Source organism: Hipposideros armiger, unplaced genomic scaffold (assembly GCF_001890085.2).
Source record: "Hipposideros armiger isolate ML-2016 unplaced genomic scaffold, ASM189008v1 scaffold_906, whole genome shotgun sequence".
Lineage (NCBI taxonomy): Eukaryota > Metazoa > Chordata > Mammalia > Chiroptera > Hipposideridae > Hipposideros > Hipposideros armiger.
The window spans coordinates 472,878-500,866 of record NW_017732256.1 but is presented as its reverse complement, the minus strand read 5'-3'; positions in this window follow the sequence as shown (position 1 = coordinate 500,866).

Below are 27,989 nucleotides of genomic sequence, written 5' to 3'. Positions count from 1 at the left end.
AAAAAAAATCACATATTACTTTTGACTCCCCCAAAACTTAAATACTGTTGTGTCTCAGTATACTCAGGGGATTGGTTCCAGGACCTCCATGGATACCAAAATCTGTGGAAGGTCACATCCCTTATATAAAATGGGGGTAGAACAATGCATGCAGTCAGCCCCCCACATTTTTGGAATTCCATGCTGCCATTGAAAATACTATTTTCAATCTGCAGTTGGTTGAATCCATGGATGTGAAACCTGGGGCACGAACGGCCATCTGTATATTTATTGAAAATAATCTGCATATAAGTAGACCTGCCAAGTTCAAACCCATATTGCTTAAAGGTTAACTATAGTGTTTCTGGAGCCCAGTGGGAACCAGAGCTGTGAAGGAAGTTTCGCCCAGCAGATACTGTCCAGCAGAGAGACATACCCAAGTGCAAAAGCTGAATAGGAGTGGGAGAAAAGTGCTCCATACTCTTTCTCTTCCCACCTAATGATCTTCTGGCAATATTTTCTTTTCACTGAACTAAATCAGAAGTCACAGAGAAAGGGAGTTCAGATGACGCAGTTGGTAAGAATCAGCCTCTTGGGGGAAGAGAATGTATCTGGGCGTGAAGCAAATGTGCAAATAATCAGCATGTTCACCATGAAAAAATATACCAAGAATGGGACACTAGCTCCCAGTTAAGACAACTTACACATCCCGTTGCGAGATTCTCAGTCTCATTTTTGAGTGCTGTGAATCTTGAGAAGTCAGACTCGCACAAGGAACTTACTCCATCCATTAGTACTAGGCTCAGAATTAGCCCTTCCTGAGAAAACATCTCAATGAGAGTTACCTACCTACTGAATGTATGAGCCCAAATCCATCAAGCTTTTTAGGCCTGGATTACTCACTGTCATCTTGAAATTAATGATGTAACTGCTAGTATCCCTTTCAAAAGATTTCTCTTTACCAAAGTCCACATTCTCAGCAGACAAGCAATCTTTTCTGCACAGCTGTCAAGGTCAGATGAATGGCATTGTTCTTCCCTCTTCTCTGAGTTAGTTTCCATTGATGGGAATTGAGACACATGGATTAGCTGTTGTCACTTCCTGGCTACCGTCTGCTAGTTCTTCAAATCTGGCTTTGACATCACCTCTTCTAGGTGGGTGAGATGCCTTTCTAATATACACCCCAAGCACCCTATACTTCCCTGCTGACTACTTACTCCCTGGATTTGATATTGCCTGTTTTCTTGTATCCATTCCCTAGACTGTAAGATTTTAAGGAGTGAGACAGTGACTTCAGGACTTTATACAATGCATGACACTTAGCCAGTGACAAATAAGTATTTATGGAACCAGTGAATAAAGGAATATGTGAATGAATGGAAGTTATAATGTAACTGTGCTTGCTTGATGCAGGTGCACATAAATACACCTATGTGATGTCTATATGACCTTGGCCATGTTACAACTCTTCTGGGCCTCATCTTTAAAATCAACAAGGTTTTCATGATCTTTGAGATCATTTTATGTACCAAAATTAGATATCTGTGTTTTATGAGAAATAAATATGGCAACACACTGATTTCTTTTGAGAAGGATGAGATGTTCATTTTCAGAGAATAAAAAGTGGCATGCAGGTGTCACAGTTAGTACATCAGATGTTGTTTTTCCATCAACCATTGGGGATCAGTAGCTGTGGGAGCAGAATACTGTGATCTCCACATTACTCTTGAGTGTAACAACACCAGTATTATTGAGTTTTGAAGGATTCATAGCATCCTGTCTTATCATGTGTTTTAAAAAGTGAAATATACTTCTGATGACTTTGATTCCCCTAAATTTAAAATTGTAAAATACTGGAAATAAGGAGAGTGTAAAGAAATAGAGAGGGCCTAGAGTCCACATAGGAAGTCCAAGGAAGTAAGGACCTCTGTGGGAGGCAGCATGGAAAATAGGACATTGTGTGGCTTAAAGTCAAGAGGAGGGATCGAGAGTCAACCAGAGATGGGTTTGAAAGTCTAAGGGTACAGGCCTCTTATGAGTTGCATGACTTTGAGCAAACCATTTAATCGCTCTTAACTTCTAGGTCTTTACAATGGAAATCAGAATTTGTAGAAATGCAATGAACATTAAATGAGCTATGACATGTAAAGGACCCAGCACATAGTAAATACTCAACAAATGATAACTATTGCTATTATTATGGGCACAATTGATCACAGAATCACAGGTTACAAGAACTCGTTTTAAGTTGTCCAGTTAATCCTGATGAGTTTGTCCCTAATATCAACTTTATTATTGTTAGGGTTTAAAGGCTGACTTTCTTCTACTACTACCACTACTAATACTTTATATATAAAGGCTGGAATAACTTTTTTCAAAGTACCACCAAATGAATTACCTCATTTTGATCTCATTCCAGTGTACAAAGTAAATGAGATGTTCCAAAGCCCTCATACTAAGACTTAATTGGACCAATTACTTGAATCAACTTTTCTTGGGGACAGATCATCACTGGATTTGATTCTTTTCAAATGCTCAAAACACTTTTCTAACTGTCTGTTGACCTTTGAAAACAACTGGCAGTAACTTGATTAACTCGTTAACTTGCATGGGCTCTTTGGATACATGCCATTCAGATGTGGCAATCTGTATGTCTGAATATTTTCCACATTTTCTAACTCTAGTACCAAGTTTTTCAACAAGGCATTAATTACTTTCTAGTTTCCCTCAAATCTTATTTTAATTTGCTTAGGACGGAAAAACAGGAGATCCACATAAATCAATGAAATAACAGCTGAGGAAAAAAAATTGTTCTTTGGATATAATTAGTGAGAGTCCCCAGGAATGGCAGGAACCAATAAAAACACACCACCAGATAAACAGTCCCTTCTCCCGCAGCATCTGTTCCCACCAGACATCTACACACAGCACAGCACTCTTATTTACTCTAACAGGTATCACATCATTTAATTTGGTTTCTCTGCTGTTTGAAGACAAGTTTGGAACTCTTCTGATGATAATAAATTCAATATGAACAGCAACAGTGTTTCATAATGTGAATAAATAAGCAACTCACACATTGAATAAATATAAATAACCTAGCCTATTCAGTGCCAGGTATTCCAAGGGATTCAGGATGAATAAGGCAGAGTCCTTTTCTTTAAAGAGCTTACTTTATCACAGTGGAGGAAATCACACACAAAGTACTATAATAGAAAGAATGAGGTGAAAGATGCAATAAAAATGAGAACTGAGATTTAGTTTGTGCCAGACATTGTTCTAAATAATTTATAGGCCCTGCCGCAGGTGATGTTGTGATAACCCTTTGAGAAATGCACTGCTACTCCTTTTGTTTTACAGATGACTGAAATTTAAAAGAAATTGAGTAACTTGCTCATGAATACTTAACTAGTAAGTGCTCAACCTAGGAGTTGAACTTTGATAGACCCCAAAACCCATGCTTTTAAACAATACCTTAAACTAGGGACACAAAGAGTGCAAAAGGAAGTTGAGAGGATGAAAACATCGCTTTCATATTTACCTCAGAGTCCTCATTTGTAAAATGGAAATAACTATGATGCCTACTACATATAGCTGTCATGAGATTAACCAAGACAGTAGCTGTAGAAGTACTTCAACATGATGTTGAAGTTTACACCCAAGCTATGGGAATTCCCCCAACCACAGAATGGGCACCAATCTTCTAGCACCTGGCTGAACAGGTTTACCCAACTGGGGCACCTGCACCCACCCTTGCCAGAGACACACCTTCCCTCCTTGGCACTAAGTGTGCTAGGACCCAATTGGACACAGACCAGATTTCAGGGGTAGTGGAGGAAGTCCACACTGTCCCGGGCATGTGTCCAGGAGAGCACTCTGCAATATTAGCTATTGCTGGTGAGCCAATTCCAGTCACCATCTGAGATGGTTTGTAGACACCTGAGTAAAAAATGTGGCTCCAAAAAGTCCTGGAAGCTTTTCTCACTTCTGAGTTGCAGAGTTTCAAGGAGAAACTTTAAAAGTGCCATTGAGATTTTCACATCCAATGAAGTTGCACCAGACCCATATTTTCAAATTAAAAAAAAAAGTTCTTAAAGCCTTTTTTGAACAAAGCAGAATATAAATAAAAATGAATAGATGAACATATTTGTTTTCCTTGGAAAACAATAACTACCTCTAAGTATAGAGTGGAATGTCAGAATACAGACGTTAAAATATCAAACGTCTCAAACCATGGTATGTGTCACTTTTCTAGGCTTAATCTTGTTCCACTCAATAAGATATTGTGAAATTGTTAACATGTGGAAAATGTAATCAAACCTTTCTTATACTATTATATTAGAGAAAATCACAAAATCTAGAATTTAAAATAATCTCAAACTTTATCTGAGAAATCAAGTAGAAATTGAAAAAGTAAGACAGGGGTAATTATTTCAAAAACTCAAAAGAAAATTAAAATTCTCTGACATACAAATCTACTAGAAGAGACCAGATGTTTAAGAAAACCAAAACAATTAAAGACGTCATTCTAAACATTCTACCAGCTGGTGTCTCACAATTACCCTAAAGTATACCCTTTCCTTCAAAACACCAAGGACTGGGAATGTGATGGTCTGTTCCTACCATGATCCCTGTATCTGTAATTTGCATTTGGTGGTATTTTTAGTCTCTTAGTATCAAAGTAAAAGTGCAGAATACAGAATAAGCTTTGAAATCTGACAGTCCTCCTTTTAGCTTCAGAATTAACGTTTGGTGATACTGTTAATTATTATAGTAGGCTGAATAATAACTCCCCAAAGATGTCCATTTCTAACCCTGGAACCTATAAGATGTTATTTTACATGACAAAAGGGGTTTTGTAGATGTGATTAAATTAAGTATCTTGAGATGGGATGATTATTCTGGATTTTTTGGTGGACCCAATGTAATCACAAGAGTCTTTATTAGAGAGAGACAGGAAGGTCAGGGAGAGAAAGCAAGTGTCAGAAGGAAGGAAGCAGGTGTCAGAGTGGATTTGAAGATGCTGTTTTGTTGGCTCTAAAGATGGGGGAAAGGGCCATGAGCCAAAGAATGCAGGCGGTCTATGTTCTGGAAAAGGCAAGAAAGGATTCTCCTCTAGAGCCTCCAGAAGGAACCAACCCTGTTGACACCTTGACAATCTGCCCAGTTTCAAGGAGAAACTTTAAAAGTGCCGTTGAGACTGAGTTTGGACTTCTGACTTCTAGAACTGTAAGATGACAAATTTGTGTCACTTTAAATCACTGTTCTGTGATAATTTACTATAGCAGCCATAGGAAACTACTACAATTACTATTACCTGTAATTGTAATTACTGGTAATTAATGGGTTTATTAGTTAATTAATGAGTATATCAGAGCAGAGAATAAGCTAAAGCTTACTGATGCAAAGAAGTGTCAATTAATTTAATGTATACCACTCCTCTGCTGGATCTTACTGAAATGCTCGAGTATCTAAAAGTATGCGATAAAGTCCAATTTAACTTTTTATTTTCTTTTGAGTCTCATGTTTTTAGTGTTATATCAAGAGCATTTTGCCTAATCCAAGGTCATAAAGATCTTCTTCTCTTTTCCTCTAAAGAGTTTATAGATTTATCTTCTATATTTAGATCTATGACCACTTTTGGGGGTATATTTTGAGTATAGTGTGAAATAAGGGTTAAATTAATCTTTTTGTAGATAACTAATTGCCCCAGCACCAATTGGTGAAGAGATTATCCATTCTCCTAATAAATTGCTTTGGCACTTTTGCCAAAAATCAATTAACTATAAGTGTAATGGTTTATTTCTGGACTACAATTGCCTATCCTTATGCCAGCACCACATTGTTTTGATTACTGTAGCTTTAGAATAAGTTTTGAAATTGAAAAATGAAAGTCCTCTAAGTTTCTTTTTCTTTTCAAAATTGTTTTTCCTAGTCTGGGTCGTTTGCATTTCTAAATAAATTTTAGGATTGGCTTCTCAATTTATGCTGGCATTTTTAAATGTTTTATGCATCAATTTAGAGAGAAATGTCTATTTCTTAAACCTGGCTTGCCCAAGGTTTAACTAGATCTATATGTACCCAGCCATCTAATTAATTAATACTTGGCCCCTCTTAGGTCTTATTATTGGTAGGACAAAGATGTGAAACATTTCCTGGAAGAAAGTTTCATCTTTCAATTACTGATTAACCCTGCTTCAATCTCATACCAATTCCATAGGATTAGCTATCCATTCTCTTTCTTTCTCTGTCTCTCTCTCTGTCTCTGTCTCTCTGTCTCTGTCTCTCTCTCTCTCTCTCTCTCTCTCTCTCTCTCTCTCTCTCTCTCTCTCTCTTCCTCTCCAGCTGGTACCTTGCCCATGTCTACTCAGCATTGTTCACTCTTGGTATGGCTTCATTCCCACTCAGCCATTCTCTCATTTTGGTCTCACGTCCCATTCACTTTTAGACTCTCCATTCTGTTTTTCTCTCCCAGGAAAATGATGTGGTTCCAAGTTCTATGACTCAGAGTCCTTTCATGAAAATGTGAGCATTTGCCACTACCTAGACTTATCTAGAGGACAAATGAGGCAATTGTGGAACAGTGGATCAGATATTAGAAGATGTGGCTTCTCTTAGTGACCATATCTTACACCAACTGTGTGACAATAGGCTGGTTATTAACTCCCTTCGTCAGCTTCCTCATCCCGAAAATGGGGATATGGATAACTTTCCCATCAACCTCACATAGTTGCTTGAGAGTAAAAGTAGATGATGTAAAAAAAGTTTATTAAAAGCAACAAAATACATTAGCATAAGATAATATATTCATTAAGCATTTAAAACTTACATATATATTTTTCTCCTCAACTAGACTATACGATAGTAGGTTTCTGGGGCATCTAACAGATGCATCTATATATACTGTGATATGTATATCATTGTGGTATTATGAGGTGCATAGAAGGGTTTCCATAAATGGTTCAGTTAAAATAATAAAAATCTATGAAATAGTTAGAAATAATAATTTGGACCTGGTACAGGACTATGTAACTTTTGTGATCACATGCATGTGTATGAGTGTGTATATGGGACAGAGAGACAGAAACACAGAAAGACTGAGAAACAGAGAGAGATACTTCTTTCAGTTAACATCTTAAAAGACTCCAGCACCTTTGGAGCAAACACTAATATATTGAGTATTGAAAATAAGCATGCAAAGCCTGAAGCAGGTACTTGGAGAGAGCCACATATTTAAGCTCCATGTCAAGGTTTTACAGTTAAAGATGATCATGTACCCCATGCCCACCAAAAAAAAAAACAAAACAAAACAACAACACAGTTTTTATGAAACAAAAAGGAGCAGTTCTTTGTTTGCCCTTCATAGTTCTTTAGAAACATAAAAGGGCATAAGACCAGGGAGAAAGCTAAAGCAAGACATCAGTTCTAATCTAAATCTCAGAACCCAGATCTGCTTGAGTTCAAATCATTATAGTCATTAAATCTTAATTTCTAAGATTTCATCAAAGATGACACCCAGGTGTAGATGCATGTCACCCTATGCAGTGAACTCTTGTGAACTCTCTCAGGCCTTTCCTGTTCTCTCTCATCCTCTCCTCAGATCTTGGCAGATGTGTCCTCCGGAGTTCTGCATGGCTGGTCCCACATCCCACTCCATTTTCCAACAGACTGTTCAGTAAGTGCTGCCTGACTAATCTTTACATGCTCTGACATCCCACATGGGGCTTGGTTTGCACTAAATGCTAAATGAATTGAATTGATCCCTGGACATTCTTCTCTTCCTTACCTCTTTCTTCTAACAGAACTGAGTTTTCATTCATTCCTTCATCATATATAGGCAATTATTCCATGCAGACACTGTGTGGGGATTAAAAATAAATTAATTAAAATCTGCATAACATTATGAGGTCAGACAATTAAGTTCACGAACTCATCCTAGAAAAAGTGCTACATACCTCTTTGCTGAATATCACTACGGTCACTTTTGAAATACTCCCCTTGGTAAGCTATGCACCAACGCTGGTGCCTAGTCCGCCCTTCAAAGCAATTTTGGAACTCTTTTTCTGAAATGGCCATCAGAGTTGTCATCGTATTACACTTGATATTCTGAATGTCATCAAAATGTCTTGCTTTCCATATTTCCTTTATCTTTTGGTAAAGAAATAAGTTATTGCAGGCCAGATCAGGTAATTAGGGAGGGTTTTCCAATACAGTTATTTGTTTACTGGCTAAAAATTCCCTCACAGACAATGCCATGTGAGTTGGTGCATTGTCGTGATGCAAGAGCCATGAATTGTTGGTGAAAAGTTCAGGTCATTTTCATCTTTATCACACAGCCTTTTCAGCACTTCCAAATAGTAAACTGGGTTAGCTGTTTGTCCAGTTGGTACAAATTCATAATGAATAACCCCTCTAATATCAAAAATGGTTAGCAACATTGTTGCAACAAGTTCACAAACTTAACTGTTAAACCTTGGATATGTCCCTCCTACTCAGCCCCAACTCTCCCACATCTCTGTCCCATAAAATCCAGGAGACTTATTTATCATTTGTCTTTGGAAAATGTGGCCTTAATCTGCTACTAGTGTAAAACACTGGCTAATAATGACAAGGAAACATAGTTAGTGATGTAATCTGGCTGTGCTGCATTTTCTGTCTAAGGAGTCCAGTTGGGGTGGTAGTGGCAGTGGGTGGTGACTGCTGCCAAAGCAGCAGCAGGAGGATAAAGCTCCAAGTGTTCAAGGACATGGGTTTGCCTCTGTTGTTTTCATGGATGACTCACAATGATGGAAGAAGTAAAATATACTCCACCTCACTAGTCTTCTGCCCATCTCCCTGTCCCTTCCCAACAACACATAACATCTGCAATAACCACAGACTTGGTCAGGTATCATTTCACCATTTATTCCTCTCATCAACTATTCTCCACTGAAGAGACTGGTGGTTCTTAAATAAAAGCTGCTATGAAAAAGAATAAAACTGTTTATGTGCATTCATTCTATACACATACATTGAGATCCCAGTTCCATGCTAAACCCTGAGGTTATAAAGATGAAGGACACTGTTTCTCAAGAGCTTTAAGATGCAGAAGAGACACAAAAAGTCCCTATGAAGAGTGGTTTGTGTCACGATGGAGGGAAGCGCATGTGTTGTGAATGCAGCGAGCATAGGAGAGGGGACACTGAGACCATCAGTAGGGCAGGGAGAAGGGGGATAGACAGAGGACACTCTCTGGTAGCAAGTGATACCTGAGATGAATCTTCATGGGAAGGAGAACCAGGAGAAAAGAGAGGGAGGAAGCGCTCTGGATAAAAGGAACAGCTTATGTAAGTAGGATTTGGAGTTTGAAATATTTTTCAGATTTTACTTCATCTGCCTCTTTTCTAAAATTGTTATAAAACACTTTTCTGGATCTTCTGCATCACTCCAGTCAAAATTTTTTGTTGGTCAAAACAAAGGTCAATATGATTAATCTTATCTAAGGTTTTATTTCTATTTATATCAGTAGAAAATAAATGTGTCATTGGTGAAAAAATTGTCTGACAACTAAGAACTCTGTGGTGTCAAGTTATAGGAAATAAGAATTATTCTTTTTAAAAGTTATTTATTTATTTATTTATTTATTTATTTAGAATTACAGTTGACATTCAATATTATTTTATATTAGCTTCAGGTGTCCAACATAGTGGTTAGACATTTATATAATTTATGCAGTGATTCCCCCTATTGTTCACACAAATATTATTCTCAGAATTGTGACAGGAATTAGGACACAATTATTTTCAGTGATCTGAGATGGCATGTCTCCAATAAGAGGCATGGAGTGGCTGAGAGCATGGAACTCCAGCTTTGCCACTAACTCTGTGACCTTGGGTAGATAACCCTTCCTGTACCTCTCTTTCCTCATTTGTGAAATGAAGATACCAGTAGTACTCATCATGTAAGGTTGTTATGGGAAATGAATACAGCCTTGCATCTAAAGTGCTTCGAATAGTTCCTACTGCATAGTAAATGCTGCATAAGTTTGCTATTATTATCATAATATAAGCATGTATGGTGCAGTATATTTCTTGTGCTTTTCTATGTTTGCGATCAGTTACTCTTTGTATGGCAGGGTTTTTGAGGACAGGTGTTTCTTTTGTTTTCTGAAGAGAAAGAGAGAGAGAGAGAGAGAGAAAGAGAGAGAGAGAGAGAGAGATAGAGAGAGAGAGAGAGAGAGAAAAGAGACCTCACAGTACATCATACAGAACTGCTAGTAGAAGTTATTTTACTTGCTTGCTCCTAAGGTCAGCACCATCTTGAATCTTGATTGTAATAACGCCAAGTATCATCTTGTTGCAATGGAATCATTAGCTGCAAATCTAAATTCCTTCCATCAAACCAAGCCTAAAACATGTGAATACTAAGACTTCTAACAGGCAGAGCAACCAAACACATTGTTTGCAATTACACATTTCCTTTGCTCTTAGTACATCACTTCTAATAGTCTCTTGAAATTAGGAGTAATTGCTATTCATATATGAGAAAATTGAAGATCAAGGAAGTTAAGTGACTTAATGCAAGTTATATAACTCACTGGTGGCAAAGTCAGGACAACAAATCAGGTTTTCTTGCTCTTAGACCAGAGCTTTCTTCACTTAACTGAGTTGCCTCTCTGATTTTGGTACATGAGGGAGACATTAAGGGAAATAGCTTGTCACCAAGAAGTCATGACATGACCTTAAATCAGTAGTGAAATAAAGTTAGTCATCTGGAAGATAAACTTTCTAGAAAATATGTTTGGTCTAGAGCAAAAGTTCTAGGAGGCAGATAATCTATTTACTATAAAACTTCAGCTCTATGGACTTACAAAGTTCAGATAATTAAATTTGCGAACTCATCCAAGAAAAAGTGCTACATACCTCATTGCTGAATATCACTATGATCACTTTAGAAGTACCCCCCCTTGGGAAGCTATGCACTGATGCCAGTGCCTAGTCCACCCTTCAAAGCAATTTTGGAACTCTTTCTGGAATGGCCATCAGAGCTGTCATCGTATTACCCTTGATGTCCTGAATGTCATCCATATGTCTTCCTTTCAATATTTCCTTTACCTCTGGATAAAGAAAGAAGTCATTGGGGGCCAGATCAGGTGAGTAGGGAGGGTGTTCTAATACAGTTATTTGTTTACTGGCTAAAAATTCCCTCACAGACAGTGCCATGTGAGCTGGTGCACTGTCATGATGCAAGAGCCATGAATTGTTGGCAAAAAGTTCAGGTTGTCTAACTTTTTCACGCAGCCTTTTCAACACTTCCAAATAATAAACTTGGTTAGCTGTTTTTCCAGTTGGTACAAATTCATAATGAATAATCCCTCTGATATCAAAAAAGGCAAGCAACATCATTGCATCTAGTTTGCGAACTTAATTGTCAGACCTTGTATACCACAGTTTGACAGCTGAGATGACCATTTAAAATCAAAATTGTCAGTGATTATAAACCCTGAAAATGTTAAATAAACACTTTAATTATTTGAAGCAAATACCTACAATTTGATCTTTTAATCTTGCACAAAAATTAAGGATACAGGTGAATAATTTATTAGACTTCTTATACTATTTGTGAGTCACTATAGCTCTTATCTCACCTGCATTTGCAGTTTCATACTTTGCAAATATGAAAAGGGTTTGTGAATTCATTCATTTAATCAATATTTTATGGAGTATCTATCATGTATGAGGTATGTAGTTAGGTGCTATGCAGGTGGTAGGGGTGCTGAATATACTAAAACAACAACACAAGGTTGACTGTGAAAAATACTACATAAAGTAATTACAGTGGCTGGGATCTTATAGTTGTCCTAACTCCAAACCTGGTCCTCTTCCAGTGAGTGGTTCTCCCAACTTCTGTTGTATTATTAAAGCCAGAAACCCAGGAAGCACCTTGTTTTCTCTCTCTCCATTAGCCCTCATATACAGTCCTTTCTTATGTCCCATTGATGTCATCTCCTGAATTGGTCTCAAATCTGACTACTTTTCTCCACTTCCACCATCACAATTACCCTTAGAGAGTCCAAGCTATCATCAGCTTATGCCTACACTACTTCAGTTAATCTGTTGCATCCATCCACTCTTGTCATTATCATTTATAATTGATTTCCACCCTATATTCAGAGCAATCTTTGTGAGTTGCAAACCTGATTATTTCATCTTCCTGCAACAAATACTTCAATAGCTCTTCTTATGATAAAACTGAATACCCATAACATGGCCTGAGACACTCCACAAAACTTGGTTTTTGCCTGTTTCGAGAGCACCAGGCGGCTCCTCACTATGTGTCAGCCTCACTGTCTTTCTTGCATTTCCTCCAACACTCTATGCTCATTTCTGTTAACAGACCTATGCGTAGGCTGTACCCTCTGCCTAGACTATTCCCTGTCCTCACCCTCACCTCATCAACACTGAGATCTCAGTCAATCAGGAAAGCTTTTCCTGGCCTTCCTGAGTAGGTTAATTAGTTGTGTGCTCTGACAGCACTGAGTATTTCTCCTCTGAGACTCTCAGCACAGTTGTCATTTTATGATTAATTATGTGGTTCTAATATCTGACTCTCTCACTGAACTGTAAGTTACATGAAGAAGACATTATCTCTTGGTGTTCTCCTCTATCACCAGCAAGGTATAGCTGGCATACAGAAGTGTCTTGTAAGTATTTGTTGAATGAGTGAATGGATAATACAAGAGTTTGTAAAGAAGGGAAGGCAGGAGGGAGGGAGAAAACCTCCAGTTAAAGTGAGAGTGGTGTCCTTTTCCAGAGGTCATGGTTGTTTTGGGCCTGTAATTTGAGAGATAGAAACAAATTTCTGTAGATACTGTAAGAAGAACATTTTAGGCAACAGAGGTAGCAGGAAAAGGGTGCAGAACTTGGAAGATATAGAGTGTTCTAGAGCACTTTGTTCAGTTTTGGAGAATAAGTAGAGAGAAGTATAACTAGAAGAATAGAGGTAATATAACAAAAGTCTTTATTAACAGGCCAGTCTACAGAAGATGACCTTCGTATGGCAGGAGTATGGGAGAACTGAAAATTTCCAAGCAAGGCTGATGTACTGCTGATGGACTGGATGGTGGTTATGATGCACTGACCCTTAGCCTATAACACCTTGAAAGTTGAGCTCCATGATTGAGTAGCTTGGGAAGAAAATTAATCTACTTGGCCCATGGAAGATGAAAGAACAAGAAATAGGGAAAATCATCAGGAGTTTGTTGCATTAGCTAAAGTGTGAAATAATAAGCACATTAACTGGGAATGAAGGCTGAAGGTCTAGGTGAGAATGTAAAGGTTGTGATGGATGATGCAGAGCGTATGAAGAGAGCATGCAGGGATGTCAGGACTGGACAATTAACTATATGTCAAATGTGAAGAATCAGCTGCTCTGTAAGCTCCTTGAGGGGAGGTCTCGCATCATGTTTATTTGTTAAATTTAGTGTTCTATAGCTTCTGTAACAAATTATTACATGCTGTGTGTCTTTAAACAACATAGATTTAATATCTTAAAGTTCTGAAGGTTAAAAGTCTGAAATGAGTTTCACCAGGCTAAAATAAAGGTGGCAACAGGACTGAGTTCTTTCTGGAGGTTCTAAACTAGAATCTATTTCCTGGCCTCTTTCAGTTTCTATTAGAAGCTTCCCACGCTCCTTGGCTTGTAGCCCTGTACCACTCCAACCTTGGTTTCTGTCATCATATCATCTTTTCTAACTCTGAGCACTCCTGCCTCTCTCATATAGGGACCTTTGTGATTACATTTGGCTGACCTAGATAATCCATGATAATCCCTTACCTCAAGACATTTAGTTTAGTCACATTTCCAAAGTCCCCTTTGCCATGTAAGGTAGCATATTAATAGGTTCTGAAAATAGGAGGTGAACATTATTCTACATCATACTGTGAAGGGAGGGGTTCCTTTTTTCTGCTACCACTATGCAAATCCTCCTAGTAGCCATCCCAGTGCCCATATCTATTATGTAGAAGGGGTCAATATGGCTTGTGGTGACTGAAACAGTGATGGTACAAATAAACAAGTGTTAATTTTTAAGAGAATTTGAGACTAGATGAATTGTATAGCCGTACACAACCTAAGATGTATGGGAAGAGGATGCTTGATACACATTCAATTAGAGAAGATAGAGATGAGTTAAATTGCTTCTAGGAATTGCTGATAATTATAAAGGAACTGGGAATGTTAAATTATTTTCATGCTTCAGTTTAGAACCTCAGATATCTTAAGAGTGATGCAAAATGGAAGCGCCCCTGAAACATGTCATTGTCATTTTATAGAAACTCAAAACCGAGAACCATTCTCTCTTCATTTCAGCTCACAGCTGAGATTTTAGATGGATCACATACCTATACTCAGTCATTGACTCAGCCATTTATTCAATAAATTTTTATGGTAATATCCTTATGTGACTGCCTCTATTCTTTGTGTTAGGAGATTTAAAAATCTCCTTTGGTGCCCTTTATGGGCACCATCCATGAGTATGTTTGGCAATTAGGGAGTTAGACATTCAGTTAAATATTGAGTAACTTGTGCGTTCTAGACCATATTAGTTATGGAGATACAAGACAAACTGAGTTTCTGCTCCCAAAACAGAATGAACTTGCATTTTGGTGGAGGTAGACAGATAATAAAGAGAGAGAGAGAAAAAAGATAGAATGGCAACTAGGGAGGGGCTACATTCCCCAGAGGGTCAAGAAAACATCTTTGTGGAAGGAATATTTAACGTGAACCTTCACTTTTATGCACTTGGCAATTTGCCTTTCTGAATTTATAAAGCAGATGATTGAACCTTAAGCCATTAAATTAGAGAAGCAGGCATTTATAGATTCCATAAATAGACCACTCTTATTAATCAGTTCCTTGTTCTTGAAGCAGGTAACTTGGGCAGGTTCTCAATGAATTCAAACACCCACTTACCTTTCAAAGCAAAAAATTACAAATTCAGAAGGCTTGTGCTCAGATAGAAGAATTTATGGCTATGTTTTCTTCAATCCAACTTGCAGATGTTTGATCCTCACCATATGATATATTCTGTCTTACTCTGTAAGTTTGTACAGGTCATATCTCTCCTGCCACACATTCTGCCTCTTTGATGTCTTCTGAGCTGAGCAGTTGCCCACCAAAACATTTGAGCCAAACTTTTCTAGTAAAATTGATAAAACTATTCATTAGCTAATGGATTCTTACATAATTGAATTGGATTTCCTTTTCTCCAATCCAAAAACTCAAACCAAATTTTTCTCATGCTAAGCGAAATAAGTCAGACAGAAAAAGTCAAGAACCATATGATTTCACTCATATGTGGGAAATAAAACTGAAAGCAGCAAAGGAACAAGACAAACAAAGAAACGAAAATTCTTAGACACAGACCACAGTTTAGTGGTTACCAGAGGATAAGGGGGAAGTGGGGTGGTAGAAGAGGGAAAAAGGGATCAAATATATGGTGATGGAAGGAACACTGACTCTGGGTTGTGAACACATAATGTGATATATAGATGATGTATTATAGAAATGTACACTTGAAACCTATATAATTTTACTAACCAATGTCACCCCAATAAATTCAATACAAATTAAATAAATAAAACAGCAACCTTTTCTTCACATATTTACTCTAGGATCTCAAATCTCAACTCAACATGGAATAGTAAACTGCCTATTAACATGGCTATTGCTCAAATTCACCTTTGTTCATTTGATTCTTTGGTTCAATCAGAAATGTGAGTCCACAATAGACATTGGTCTGCTGGGATAACAGGGAAGGAGAAAAGGAAAGAAGAGAAAGAAAGAAAAAGATACTGAGGAAGTAGGAAGGGAGAAACAAAGGAAGAAGGGGAAGGAGGGAGAGAAAAGGAAAGAGAATAAAAGCACCTTTGACTTCCTGGATTTATTCAAACATTATGTGGAATTGTAGGATGTATCAATCTGTATTTGCCAGTGTGCTTTGCTCAGAGGTTAGATTCCCTTCTGGGGTTGAGAGCAACATTACATTTATATAAAAAGCAGGTACAAAAATAGTTTATATCATATACTTGAACAGATAAACAAATATTTTTCCACCTCCTCATCTCTTTTTCTGAAAAACAAAACAAGACAAAAACATTTTTGAGCTATATAGCAATTCCAGTTCAATCAATAATTTGCCTCAGGAGAAATGTCCATGTGTATACTCTTTTCAGCAACTTCAACAACTTATCAATATTTAAGAACTATGATTCATTTCTGATTCCTGAGGGAAATGTTTTAGATAAGGAAAGAATTCCTTCTAAGAGATTAAAGCCGGTGGTGTAGAAGGATGAGGGTTTCTTTTTCCCCCTTAAGAATTCTTGAGTGGGCACTGGAGGGGGGAAAAAGAAGGAAAGTTAACTTGGATCTTCCAAGTAGAGACCGCTCTGAGTGGATGGAACCTGAGAGCTGTCAAAGGAGATTGCCCATGCTGGACTCCTGCAGGCAGGGACCTGGAGCCTGGGAACGGGGATAACAATGTTGATCTGAAAACTTTTTTCACATTCTAACATAAGCAGTTAGTGTTATAAATTTCCTCATAAGGACTACTTTAGGAATGTTCCATAAATTTTGACATGCTGTATTTTTATCTATTCTATTAAGAATATTTTTCGGGCCGGCCGAGTGGCTCAGTTGGTTAAGAGCTCGCTCAAGAGTTTGAGCTCTGAGCAACAGTGGTTCGAGTCCAGCCGGAGCTGAGCACAGGTAGCAGGATGGCTAAAAAAAAAAAAAAAAAGGAATATTTTCTAATTTCCCTTGTGACTTTTTCATTAATCTTTGTGCTATTTAGAAAAAAATGTTTTTATTTTCTAAATATTTGGCATATTACAAATATCTTTCAGTTATGGATGGCTATGTCTAGTTTCATTTTCTTTAAGTTTAAGGACATAATTCATTTGTTTCAATTATTTTAAATTTGCTGAGATTTGCTTTGCAGCTTAGAATATGATATATCTTTGGGAATGCTCTTGTGCATTTCAAAACAATGTACATTTTCCTCTTGTTGGATGGAGAGTCCTGCTTGTCAATTAGGTTAAGCTGATTCACTGTTGTTCAGGACTTCCTTGCTCTCACCGTTTTTCTGTTTACTTATTCTGTCACTCACTGAGAGAATAGTGTCAGATGCTCAAACTTTAATTGTGAAATTATTTTTCCTTTCAATTCTATCATTTTGCATCATGTATTTTGAAACTCTGTTATTAGGTACATACATATTTTTTGTATGCTACATCTTCTTGATGAATAGAACTCATTATCATTATGTAATGACACTCTTTATGTATAGTAATATTCCTTGTTCTGAAATCTACTTTGTCTGATAGTAACATAGCCTCTCCAACTTTCCTTTTGTGTTTTCGTGGTGTATTTTCTACATGGCTTTACTTGTAACATCTCTATTTCTTTTATATTATTATAACAAAAGGAATTTCTTATAAACAACATATAACTGAGTCTTGTTTATCCAGTGTGACAATATCTGTCTTTTTTAATTGGGGAGTTTAGATGATTTTACATGTAGTATAATTAGTGATATGATTGGTTTTAAATATATCCACTTGCTGGTTATTTTCCGTCTGTCCTATTTTTTCCCCTCTTTATCTGCCGTCTTTTGAATTAATTGAGTATATTTTATGATTAATTTTTATTTTCACTATTGGATTTTTAGTTTTACCTTTTTAATAAAAAAATTAGTGGCTGTCTAGGCTTTACAATTTGCATTTTTATGTTTCACAGTCTGCTTTCAAATAACACTATACCACTTAACATATAATGTAAGATTTTTACAACAATGCAATGCCAGTTCCCACCCATTATTTGAACTGTTGCTGTCATACGTTGTACTTGCTTTATGCTAAAATCCCCACAGTAAATTGTTCCTATTTTTGCTTTAGATAGTTATCTTTTAAAATGAGATTAAATATAAAAAAGTTATTTTATGTTTACTTCACTTTTGTTCTTTCTAATGTTTTTCACTTCAGAGTGTCCATGTAGCTATTATACTCCTGCCTGATGAACTTCGTTTAACATTTCTTGTAGCCTAAAGCTGTCACTCTATTGTTTTCTAGCAGCATAAGTTTGATAATAAATCTGCTATAATTCTTATCTTTGTTTCTATATACTTAATATATCTTTTTCTTTTGGCTGTTCTTAAGATTTTATCATTGATTTTAAGTAATTTGTTATGTATCTAATCGTGTTCTTTATATGTTTTGCTTATTAAAAATGTATTTCTGCTTTTAATATTTACTGTGCTTAATATTCTATGCACTTCCTGAATATGTGATTTGATGCACTTCCTGAACACATGATTTGATTTCTTTCACTTTTTATTAAAAACAGTTATTATTTCTTTAAGTAGTTTTTCTGCCCACCTATATGTCTTTCTTCTAGGACTCTAATTATATCTGTATTAAACTGTTTCATATTGCTCTATGCTCTTGAAGGTTCTGGTTTTTTTTTAACACATTTTTCTCTTTTTGTTTTGTTTTGAATTTTTCAATTGCTACAACTTTAATTCAGTGAATTTTTATTCATTCATATTTCATCTATTGATGGGTTCATCAAAGGATATTTTCTAACTTCCTTTCCAGCTCTATCAGTTTGGGTGATATTTCTAAGCAGGTTCTTGTTTATGCATTCTTGGGATGCTCTTCCACATGAAACAATGACCAATTAGGATTTGATTTTTTTTGGTGGGGTGAGCACAGAATGTCTCTAAACTGAAAGAGGATATTTAGCCTTCAATTAATTATGACCTTCAGTTTACCTGACAATTGAACAAGAATAGAGCCCCGAATAAAACAGAGCTTTCATTTTAAATGGGTAGATATTCTTCAAGTTCCTGGAAAACTATTCCTTTAGCCCTCAGACAACAGACCCAGATTAGGGAAAAAATTCCTACTGGTGTTTTTTGGTAGCTGAAACTGGTAATTTGAGAGGAGGTGATAGAGGGTTTTCTGTCTGATTTTAAAAAATAAACATAACCTCTACAGTCTTTGCCTAGAACTAAGAATTAAACGCTCAAATTTATAATCCCTCATCTGGTTCTACTGGGAACTGTAACTTCCAACACCCTTCCTTGGGCCTTAATTTCTTTGTCAAGCAAGTAAAATAAATGATAACGATGCTTTGCACTGAGATCCTAAGTTCATGAAGAATATTACATTTTCAAAGGAGAAAGGCAAATTTTTCCAAAGAGTTCACTCCCCTATAGCACATGTATAGGCAACTCCATTGAAGTTATTGGTTCTCCACCTTTTTTATAGGCTTGAAATTCTTAAGTTGTGCAAATTAAAAATATTCATATGTGTCTTAAACAATATCGGTACTCCGGTTTTTCCCAAACAGAGAGAAGCTAATAGAGAATATATGGATCTTCTCTATTGCCTGCTGCAATTATCGGTGCTGGTGTACCTTTAATTATTAGTCCTTTGATTAAATGATCTCCAATGTAAAAGTAATTACACAACAGTAGTTTTCCCAACGTCACCTTGAACTTTCTCACTTCCATCTGTATATCTATTTGATTAGAAAAGAAGCAAGAGTTCTAGGAAGTCACTTATGAGTGAAATGACAATTAGTAGGAAAAAGCAATTAGTGGGTAAAGATAGTGTCTTGAGTTCATGTCCAGCTCCATTGGGTTTCAGCCGATCTTTACCATCTTGGAGATGGTAGGTGGAAAAGTAGGATACACACATAGAAGTTGAATAATGTAAAGTTTAGATATCATTTCAAATAAAGCATGGTTTAGAAGACTGTAGAAAGTACTCAAAAATGCTTGGAATATAACAGATGCTTTATTAAGTATGAATTGAATGTGCAACTGAACCAAATAATCAGTTAAGACCCAGACCCCTCAGAATTTGGCAAACTTCAAGTGTAGTAAATGAAAGTAAAAAGAAAACAACTTATTAAATGAAATCAAGTCCTAGCCCAACATAAACCTTTACACATTCAAGGTTGTGGCTTATGTGGAGGTGCATTTTCACTGACTCTTCTCCATATACGAGTATTACTGATTCTTGAACAGTCCACTCTTACCACCTACAGTGAGGCTTTTAGCTTTTCTCCTCCTTGGCTTTTTCTCCTCTTTTATTTTTTTCCAAGAAGTTATTGCTTTCTAACCTAAATATAAATTACTTATTATAAATTCGGTTATTGTTTCTTTCCCCACTAGAATGTAAGCAAGGCAGCATTTTTTGTCTGCTTTGTTCACTGATGCCTTGCAAACACCTAGAATAGTGCCTGGCACAGACTGGGACAGTAATCACTGTCGGCTGGAGAACCAATGAACTTTAATCTAGCACATATTTTCTACTAGATTTTGGACAGAGCATGTCACAAAGTTAACCTGATTCAGTGTAGTGGCTCAGAAGAGTATAACAATATGGTTTGTAATACCCAAAATTTTGTGTTAACTCATCTCTAAACCAATAACATTTATTTCTCAAAAAAAAAGCATGTCATTAATTGAGAAATTTAGGATTGGAAATGATTTCCAAAGAACAAGTAATTAATTTAAAAAGGTAATTAAGGTGGTTTTTTTTTCTATTTTTAAAGGAAAGAATTACAGAAGGCCTCTGTGTGTAGAATAAACTCAAATACACAGACGTGCCTCACATTAAGGCAGATTTTTAAAATTACTCTCCTATATTTTGGACATGTTGCCTCCCTTAATTTATCATTAAGTATTGGATGGTATACAACCATCCATGGTGGTGTTTCTAATCATTAGATTACCCACATTATCCCCAAACTTCTTTGGCAGTCAAAGCCTGACTACAATCCCAGAAACTTTCACGTGTGAATAACCAGCCACACACTCTATTCATGGATGTCTATGGATATCTGTGAAGGACTTTCCTAACTTTTCAAGGTCAGTTGCAAAATTACTTCAACTCTTCCCTTTGGAAACTATGTCTGATGATCTCTTCATCAGTTTGACCGTAACTTAGATTGCCTCTTATTTTCTTCTAAGTGCTATCTACTAAGAACTTTGACATCAACTCATGAGCAATAGCCACCTTGAATCTTTGCTTAACCTCTTCAAACATTTCCTCTCAGAGGGGTCATTCACTCGCTCAATAAATATTTATCACACACTTATCAAGCACTGTTGAAAAGCTCTGGAGGTAAAGCAATGTAGGCAGCAGAAGGATCACTATTCTCATGAGACAGTTCTTCAGCTCAAATCTTCTCACCCAATTCTCTGTACCTCAATTTTAGTTGATGCTTTTCTGCCTCTCAGGTAGATTACTTTAGCACAGAGATCCTCAACCTGTGGAAAATTTGTCTCCCAGGAGACATTTGCAAATGTCTGAAAGTACTTTTGATTGCCACAACTGAGAAGGGGTGGTTGTGGCACCTAAAGTTAGAGGCTAAGAATGCTGCTAAGCATCCTACAATGAACAACACAGAGTCACAACAAAGAAGTATTTGGTTCAAGATATCAATAGTACCAAGGCTGAGAAACCCTGGTCTAGTAGACCTGTAAATTTCATAGTGATGCTAGTAATATAGTTATGCTGGAAATATTCAAAGCCACGTTCAAATAGGAGAGAGACGAATTAAATTTTCTGAACCTGAGAAAAAAGTTTAAACGTACTTATCAGCTATTAAAACTTTTCTCCTATAACGTGGCAAATGCAAAAGCTAATACTTAGAAATTGACCTTTCCACATTGATGTCACAGTTACCATTACTTGTTTTCAAGAGACATGGCAGAGTGAGGACATTTTAAGTCTTGCTGCCCAAGTTCTGTTGCTAGAAGCAAGAATATGGTGCCCAAGCTGAGGCCACTTAATGCAGCTTTTAATAGCTTTGGAAATGTGGGAAGATTGGATTCTCCTGTTCTTGATTCATTCTCTAGATAAGACCAGAGTGCCTTCCTTGTGTACAATCTCTTCTTCAAATTTATCCTATTTTTGTTTTATAATTTACAATCCTCTCAACATTTAAGGGATCTATAGGTTACTTATAATTTCTGGAGGTTTAAGTGCCAACAATGGTTATCCTTATGACACAGGTCATCGAGATTGGGATGGTTACTTCTCTATGGAAACTTCCTCCAGGGATAGTGACCTGAATCAAATTCAGAATATATTTGGTTATGTTTTTTAATTATCACAAAGTAATAATATTACTAAACAAATCTAATCATATTAGTTCTTCTCCAAAATAAATGAATAAAACATTCGTGCTGTCCCTAACTCCATGGTAGCCCAATCCCTAAAATCATGTCAAACATTTTAATCTTGCTTTCATATGGTTCTCTGATCTGAACACAAACTGACTTCCAGACATTTTTTTGTTTTGTTTTCCTTGTTTCTCTGTTTACTCCTCTTGGTTTAAGAAAAAGATATGAGAAAGTTCAGACTAATTGCCAACTTGTCCCTTATGCTTCATATATTAACAACCCATACATCGCAGCTAAATATTGATCCTGGTTGTGGATATGCTGGCCATGAAGAATGATGGGTGGAGAGCTTGAGAGGTGGAGGGTGAGGGTGGCAGATTAACTGCCAGGAGGTTGCGACAGGACTTGCAGCAGGGCTTCTTCCTCAAGAGTTCAAGTGCATGAGGTCTTAGATCACATTCTGGAGGGCAGCCTCCTGGAGGATTTTTGAGCTAGAAGGTTATGTAAAAAATTCACAATGATTCATGAACCTAAAGGGCTGTGTGAAAATGGGAGCTGACAGGAACTAGGAAATCAAAGACTGAGGAGTAGTTGGATGGAGAAGTAGAATATTCCTCGAAACAATGCTTCCTAAATTAACAATCCACAAAATTTACAAGTTTATTTAAATTTCAATTCATTTTTTTAAAGATTTTTTTTTATTTATTGGGGAATTGGGGGGATGGGAACAGTTCTGGGGAATTGGGGGAAGGGGAACAGACAAGTTGCTATGCTTTTGTTCTTCAGTCTAGTTGTGGAGGACGTTGCTTCACTGGCCCAAGTTGGCACCATCATTGCGCTCTTCCTGGGCGAGGCAGATCAGTCGCTGACTTCTGGACGGCCGCTCACTGCGGCTGCTGGCCGCTCACACTGGCTGCTGGCTTCATACGGTAGCCCATGGCAACCCACTGCCACAGGGGCTGCAGCCTACGCCGACACCCGCGACTCACGGCAGCCCAGCTCCAGGTCGAGCTGTTGTTCAGCATCTTAGCTGTGGAGGGCAGTGTCACTGGCCCTCATATGTGGGATCCGAACCGGGGCCCTCTGGCATCCCAAGCCAGTTCTTAACCATCGTGCCACTCGGCAGGCCCTCAATTCATTTTAATGAATTCATTTCGTTGCAGTCTAAATAAATTATGTAAACATATTTGAGATCACTTGGATGACCAGTGATTTTAATTTGCATTTTCATTATGGCTAATAATTTTGAGCATCTTTCATGTACTTAATGATAATTTGAATATCTATTTCTGTAAAGTGTTCAAAAGTTGTTCTTATTTCATTTGGTTTTCTTTTGAAATAATTGTAGACTCACAGGAAGTTGTGGATTGTCAAATTTACATGTGCAGAGTTGGTTCTTAGTATTTCCTTATTATCTTTTAATGTCTGTAATGTCTGTAGTGATATTCTTGTTTCATTCCTGATACTGGTAAATTGTGCCACTTCCTTTTTTTCTTTGTCACTACTGATAGAGCTTTGTCGATTTTATTGATCTTTTCATAGAACCAGCCCTTTGTTTCATTAATTTTCTCTATTGTTTTACTGCATTCCTTTCAACTGGTTTCTGTAATTATTTTTTATTATTTTTCATCTGTTTGCTCTGAATTTTATTTTTATTTTATCTTGAGGTGGAAGCTTAGAGTACTATTTTTTTTAAAGTTGCAGAAAAGGAGTTTATTAGAAGTAAAAATATGTTTCAAAGAAGCAGAAGCGGGCTCAGCAGTAGAGAATGGCTCAAGGACCATTATTAGAAAAGAAAGTACACTCCAAAGAGTTTGGAGCAGGCCCTGAGCAGAGGCAAGGCTGAAAAGGCTGGAAGCTTAGATTATGAATTTGACACTTTCCCCTTTTCCAATATAAGCATTTAGTGCTATACATTTTCATCTCAGCACTGTTTTAGCTGATATCATTTTAATATCAGTTGTATTTTCATTTAAATTCTGTTCAATATTTTTCCCTTGAAAAATCCTCCTTGACTTATGAATTATTTAGAAGTATCATTTTAGTTTCTAGTGTTTAGAGGTTTTCCTGTTATCTTTCTGTTACTGATCTCTAGTTTGATTCCACTGTGGCCAGGAAACACATTCTGTATGATTAAATTCTAAATGTATAGAGGCTTGTTTGATGGCTCATTGTATGTTCTAACTTGGTAAATGTTCTATAAGTGCTTGAAGAGAATGTGATATTGTTGGGTGGAGCGTTCTAAGTATTGATTTGTTGATGGTGATGTTGAATTCTACTATGTGCTTGCTAATTTTCTATTTAGTTAGTCTATCAATTTTGTTGAAGTCTCCCACTATAATATAATTGTGAATTTGTGTATTTCTCCTTTCAGTTTTGTTTTTGCTTTACATATTTTGAAATTCTGTTTCTTGATGGCTTAACCTTCTTATCACTATGTAATGTCCCTCTCTCTTCCTGATCATTTCCTTTGCTGTGAATTCTACTGTATCTGATATTAATACAGAGGCTCCCACTTCCTTTTGCTTAATGTTTGAATCATTTTTCTTTCAACTGCCTATGATATTATATTTGAGGTGAGTTTCTTATAGACATCACATAGTTGGGTCATTTAACCCCCCCCCCTCCACTCTGACAATCTTAATTACTGTATTTAGATCATTTAATATAATAGTTGACTTGGCTGACATTATATTTCTTGGTTTTCCATTTGTTTTCCCATTTTTTTCCACCCGTTTTCTTTTTCCTGCTTTTTGTAGCTTATTTAAATATTTTTGGAATTTCGTTTTTATTTTATGTAATGTTTTTTGTGTAATATTTTTTATCTCTTTGTGTATATGCTTTTAGTGATTGCTAAGTATTGCATTATACATAGATAACTTATTACAGTATACTGGTTTGACATTTTATCAGTTTGAATGACATTTAGAGACCAGATCTCCTTTTGCATAATTACCTTTCCCCATTTATATATGATGATCTTAAATATTTTCTCTGCAAACATTGAAAATCTCATCAATGTTATCATTTTTGCGCCATCAAACAATAAAAATAATAAATTACAGAAACATATAAAAGGTATAAGAATAATAAAGATAGTATTAAACAAATTTAGAATCTCATGAAATTAAAGTCTATTTCATTTATCCATATATTACTTTTTCAATTTTCTTCCTTCCTTTATGATATTCCAATAGTGTTTCCTTTATCATTTTCTATCTGTCTCAAGAATTTCTTTTAACAATTATATTGGAATAAGTAGGCTAGTAACAAAGAAGTTAATGAAAAACATTGTGCATTTGCACAATTAGGTTGAATTAAGGTAAAGCTACAGTAGAGACACTTTCATCCATTGTTGATATTATATAAATTGGTGAAAACTGACACCACTAAATTGATTAATATAAATCAAGATCTTCTAAAATGTTCAGACCTCTCGACTAATTATTTCTCCATCTAAACATAAGTACTATGAAAATAATCACAACTATGGTCAATTATTTATGTCCAAAATTAGTAATCACAGTAGTATTTATAATAAAAAATTGGAAAACTCTCTAAAACTTCAACAAAGGAGAAATGATTAACTAAATTATAATGAAGCTACATGATAAAATATTATTCAGCTATTGAAATTATTTTAAGAGTATTTAATAATGTGGTAAATCTGATATGCTATTAAAGTTAAATGAGTATTAGGATAGAACATCTATGTCTAGTTTAAGATTAATCACATAAAATATGTTTATTCATAGAACATATCAAAATACTATCTTTAATATTCTTATATCTTTTATAAGTTTCTGTAATTTACTAATTTTTATTGTGAGAATAAACGTTAGACATTCAATATTGTAATCACCTAGGAAATAAGTAGAAGAAGGTATATGATTATTACATGAAAACTGTAGAAGAGAATAGAATAAAATAATAGAAACTGTGAAATCTAATATAATTAAAGATAAAGTAAAATAGGGTGGTGTCCTCATTGAGACTTGTTACATTTCCTTTGGGAATGCAGTCATGGCAGGAATTGCATCCAGCAACTACTAAGTAAAGACTGAGTTAATATTAGATATAAGATAGGCCAAAGTAGTACTGAGGAATTTGTACGTTCTTCACATACACTAGTAGAAATTTGCTCACACAAGGAAAGCAGATAATAAGTACTCCTTTTGGGTCACAGCTTGCTCCTAGGTGATACTTTCAAAATCAAATAGACAAACACACTAAGTAAATAAGTCATAAACTAATAAAGGAAACCTTTTTCTCCCTCACAGTTTGGTCTTAAATGGACTGTTTTTAACACCAGCAGCAATGAGTTCCTAGACTAAGCCTCATTGTAGGTTTATAGTTTGGAAACCCTAAAATTGGTCAAAGGTACCAGTTGGGGGTTTAACTGTGTTTCCCAAGAAGATATGTCAAAATCATAACCCCTGGTGTCTGTGACTATGGCCTTATTTGGAAATAGGGTCTTTGTTTATATCAAATTAAGATGAGATCATACTGGATTAGAGTGGGCCCTAATCCAATGGCTGATGTCCTTACAAGAAGAGGGACATTTGGACATTCAGACATAGAGATACACACAGGGAGAATGCATGTGAAAACAGAGGCAGAGATTGGAGTGATGTGTCCACAAATCAACGAATGCTAAGGATTGCCGCAACCACCTGAAGCTTAGAGGGAGGCATGGAACAGATTCATTCTCAGAACCTCCAGAAGAAAGCAAATCTACCAACACCTTGATTTTGGACTTCTTGCCTCCAGAACTGTGAGGGACTATATTCCTGTTGTTTTAAGACATCTAGTTACCTAATTTGTGGTGATTTTTTTTTTTTTAATTGGGGAATTGGGGAAGGGAACAACTTTGGGAAATCGGGGAAAGGGAACAGACAAGTTGCTGTCCTTTTGTTCTTCAGTCTAGTTGTGGAAGATGTCGCTTCACTGGCCCAAGTTGGTATTGTGATTATTGCTCTCTTCCTGGCTGAGGCAAATGGATCACTGGCCATTGAACCGCTGCTCACGGCAGCTGACGGCAGCTGTCAGCCACTCACGGTAGCTTATGGCAGCCCACTGTAGCCCCATTGCAGCCTATGCCATCACTGGTGACTCACAGCAGCCCAGCTCCAGGTCAAGCTGTTGTTCACTATCTTATCTGTAGAGGACACAGCATCACTGGCCCTAATGTGGGATCCAAACGGGGGCCCTGCTGCTCAGCGCTGACGTTCCAAGCCAGCTCTTAACCAACGCGCCACCTGGCCGGCCCTGTGGTGATTTCTTATGGCAGTCTGATACAGCACTTAAAAACACTCTTCTCTGTTTAGCAATAGACATAGTAATGGACTAATGTGTAACTTATAAACCATTTATAAAACTGTAAATTGTAGCTAATCACTTAAGACAGAGTGGTATGATAGGTTGTCGTGTGTGTGTGTGTGTGTGTGTGTGTGTTAAGGGAATGGAAATATAATTATTTTGCTCCAGTATGTTGCAGAGATTATATTTTTCCAATTAATGGTACTGATCATAGTAATAAAATAACATTATTATAATGGACAAAGAGACAATTACAGTATAGCAATTAAATTGTGGACTCCGGAGCTAGATCGAAAATGTTTGAAATCTAGCTTTGTCATCCACTATTTATGTGAGCTTGGACAGATCACTTAACCTCTTTTTGCCTCCGTTTTTTCATCTGTAAAATGGAAATAAAAGTGACTGCCTTCTGAAGTTAAAGTGAAGATTAAATAACATGTAGCAAGGCTTATTCTATTATTGATTCTATTATTATGCATCAATTATAGTTCTTTTCTTTCATATCATGAACAGA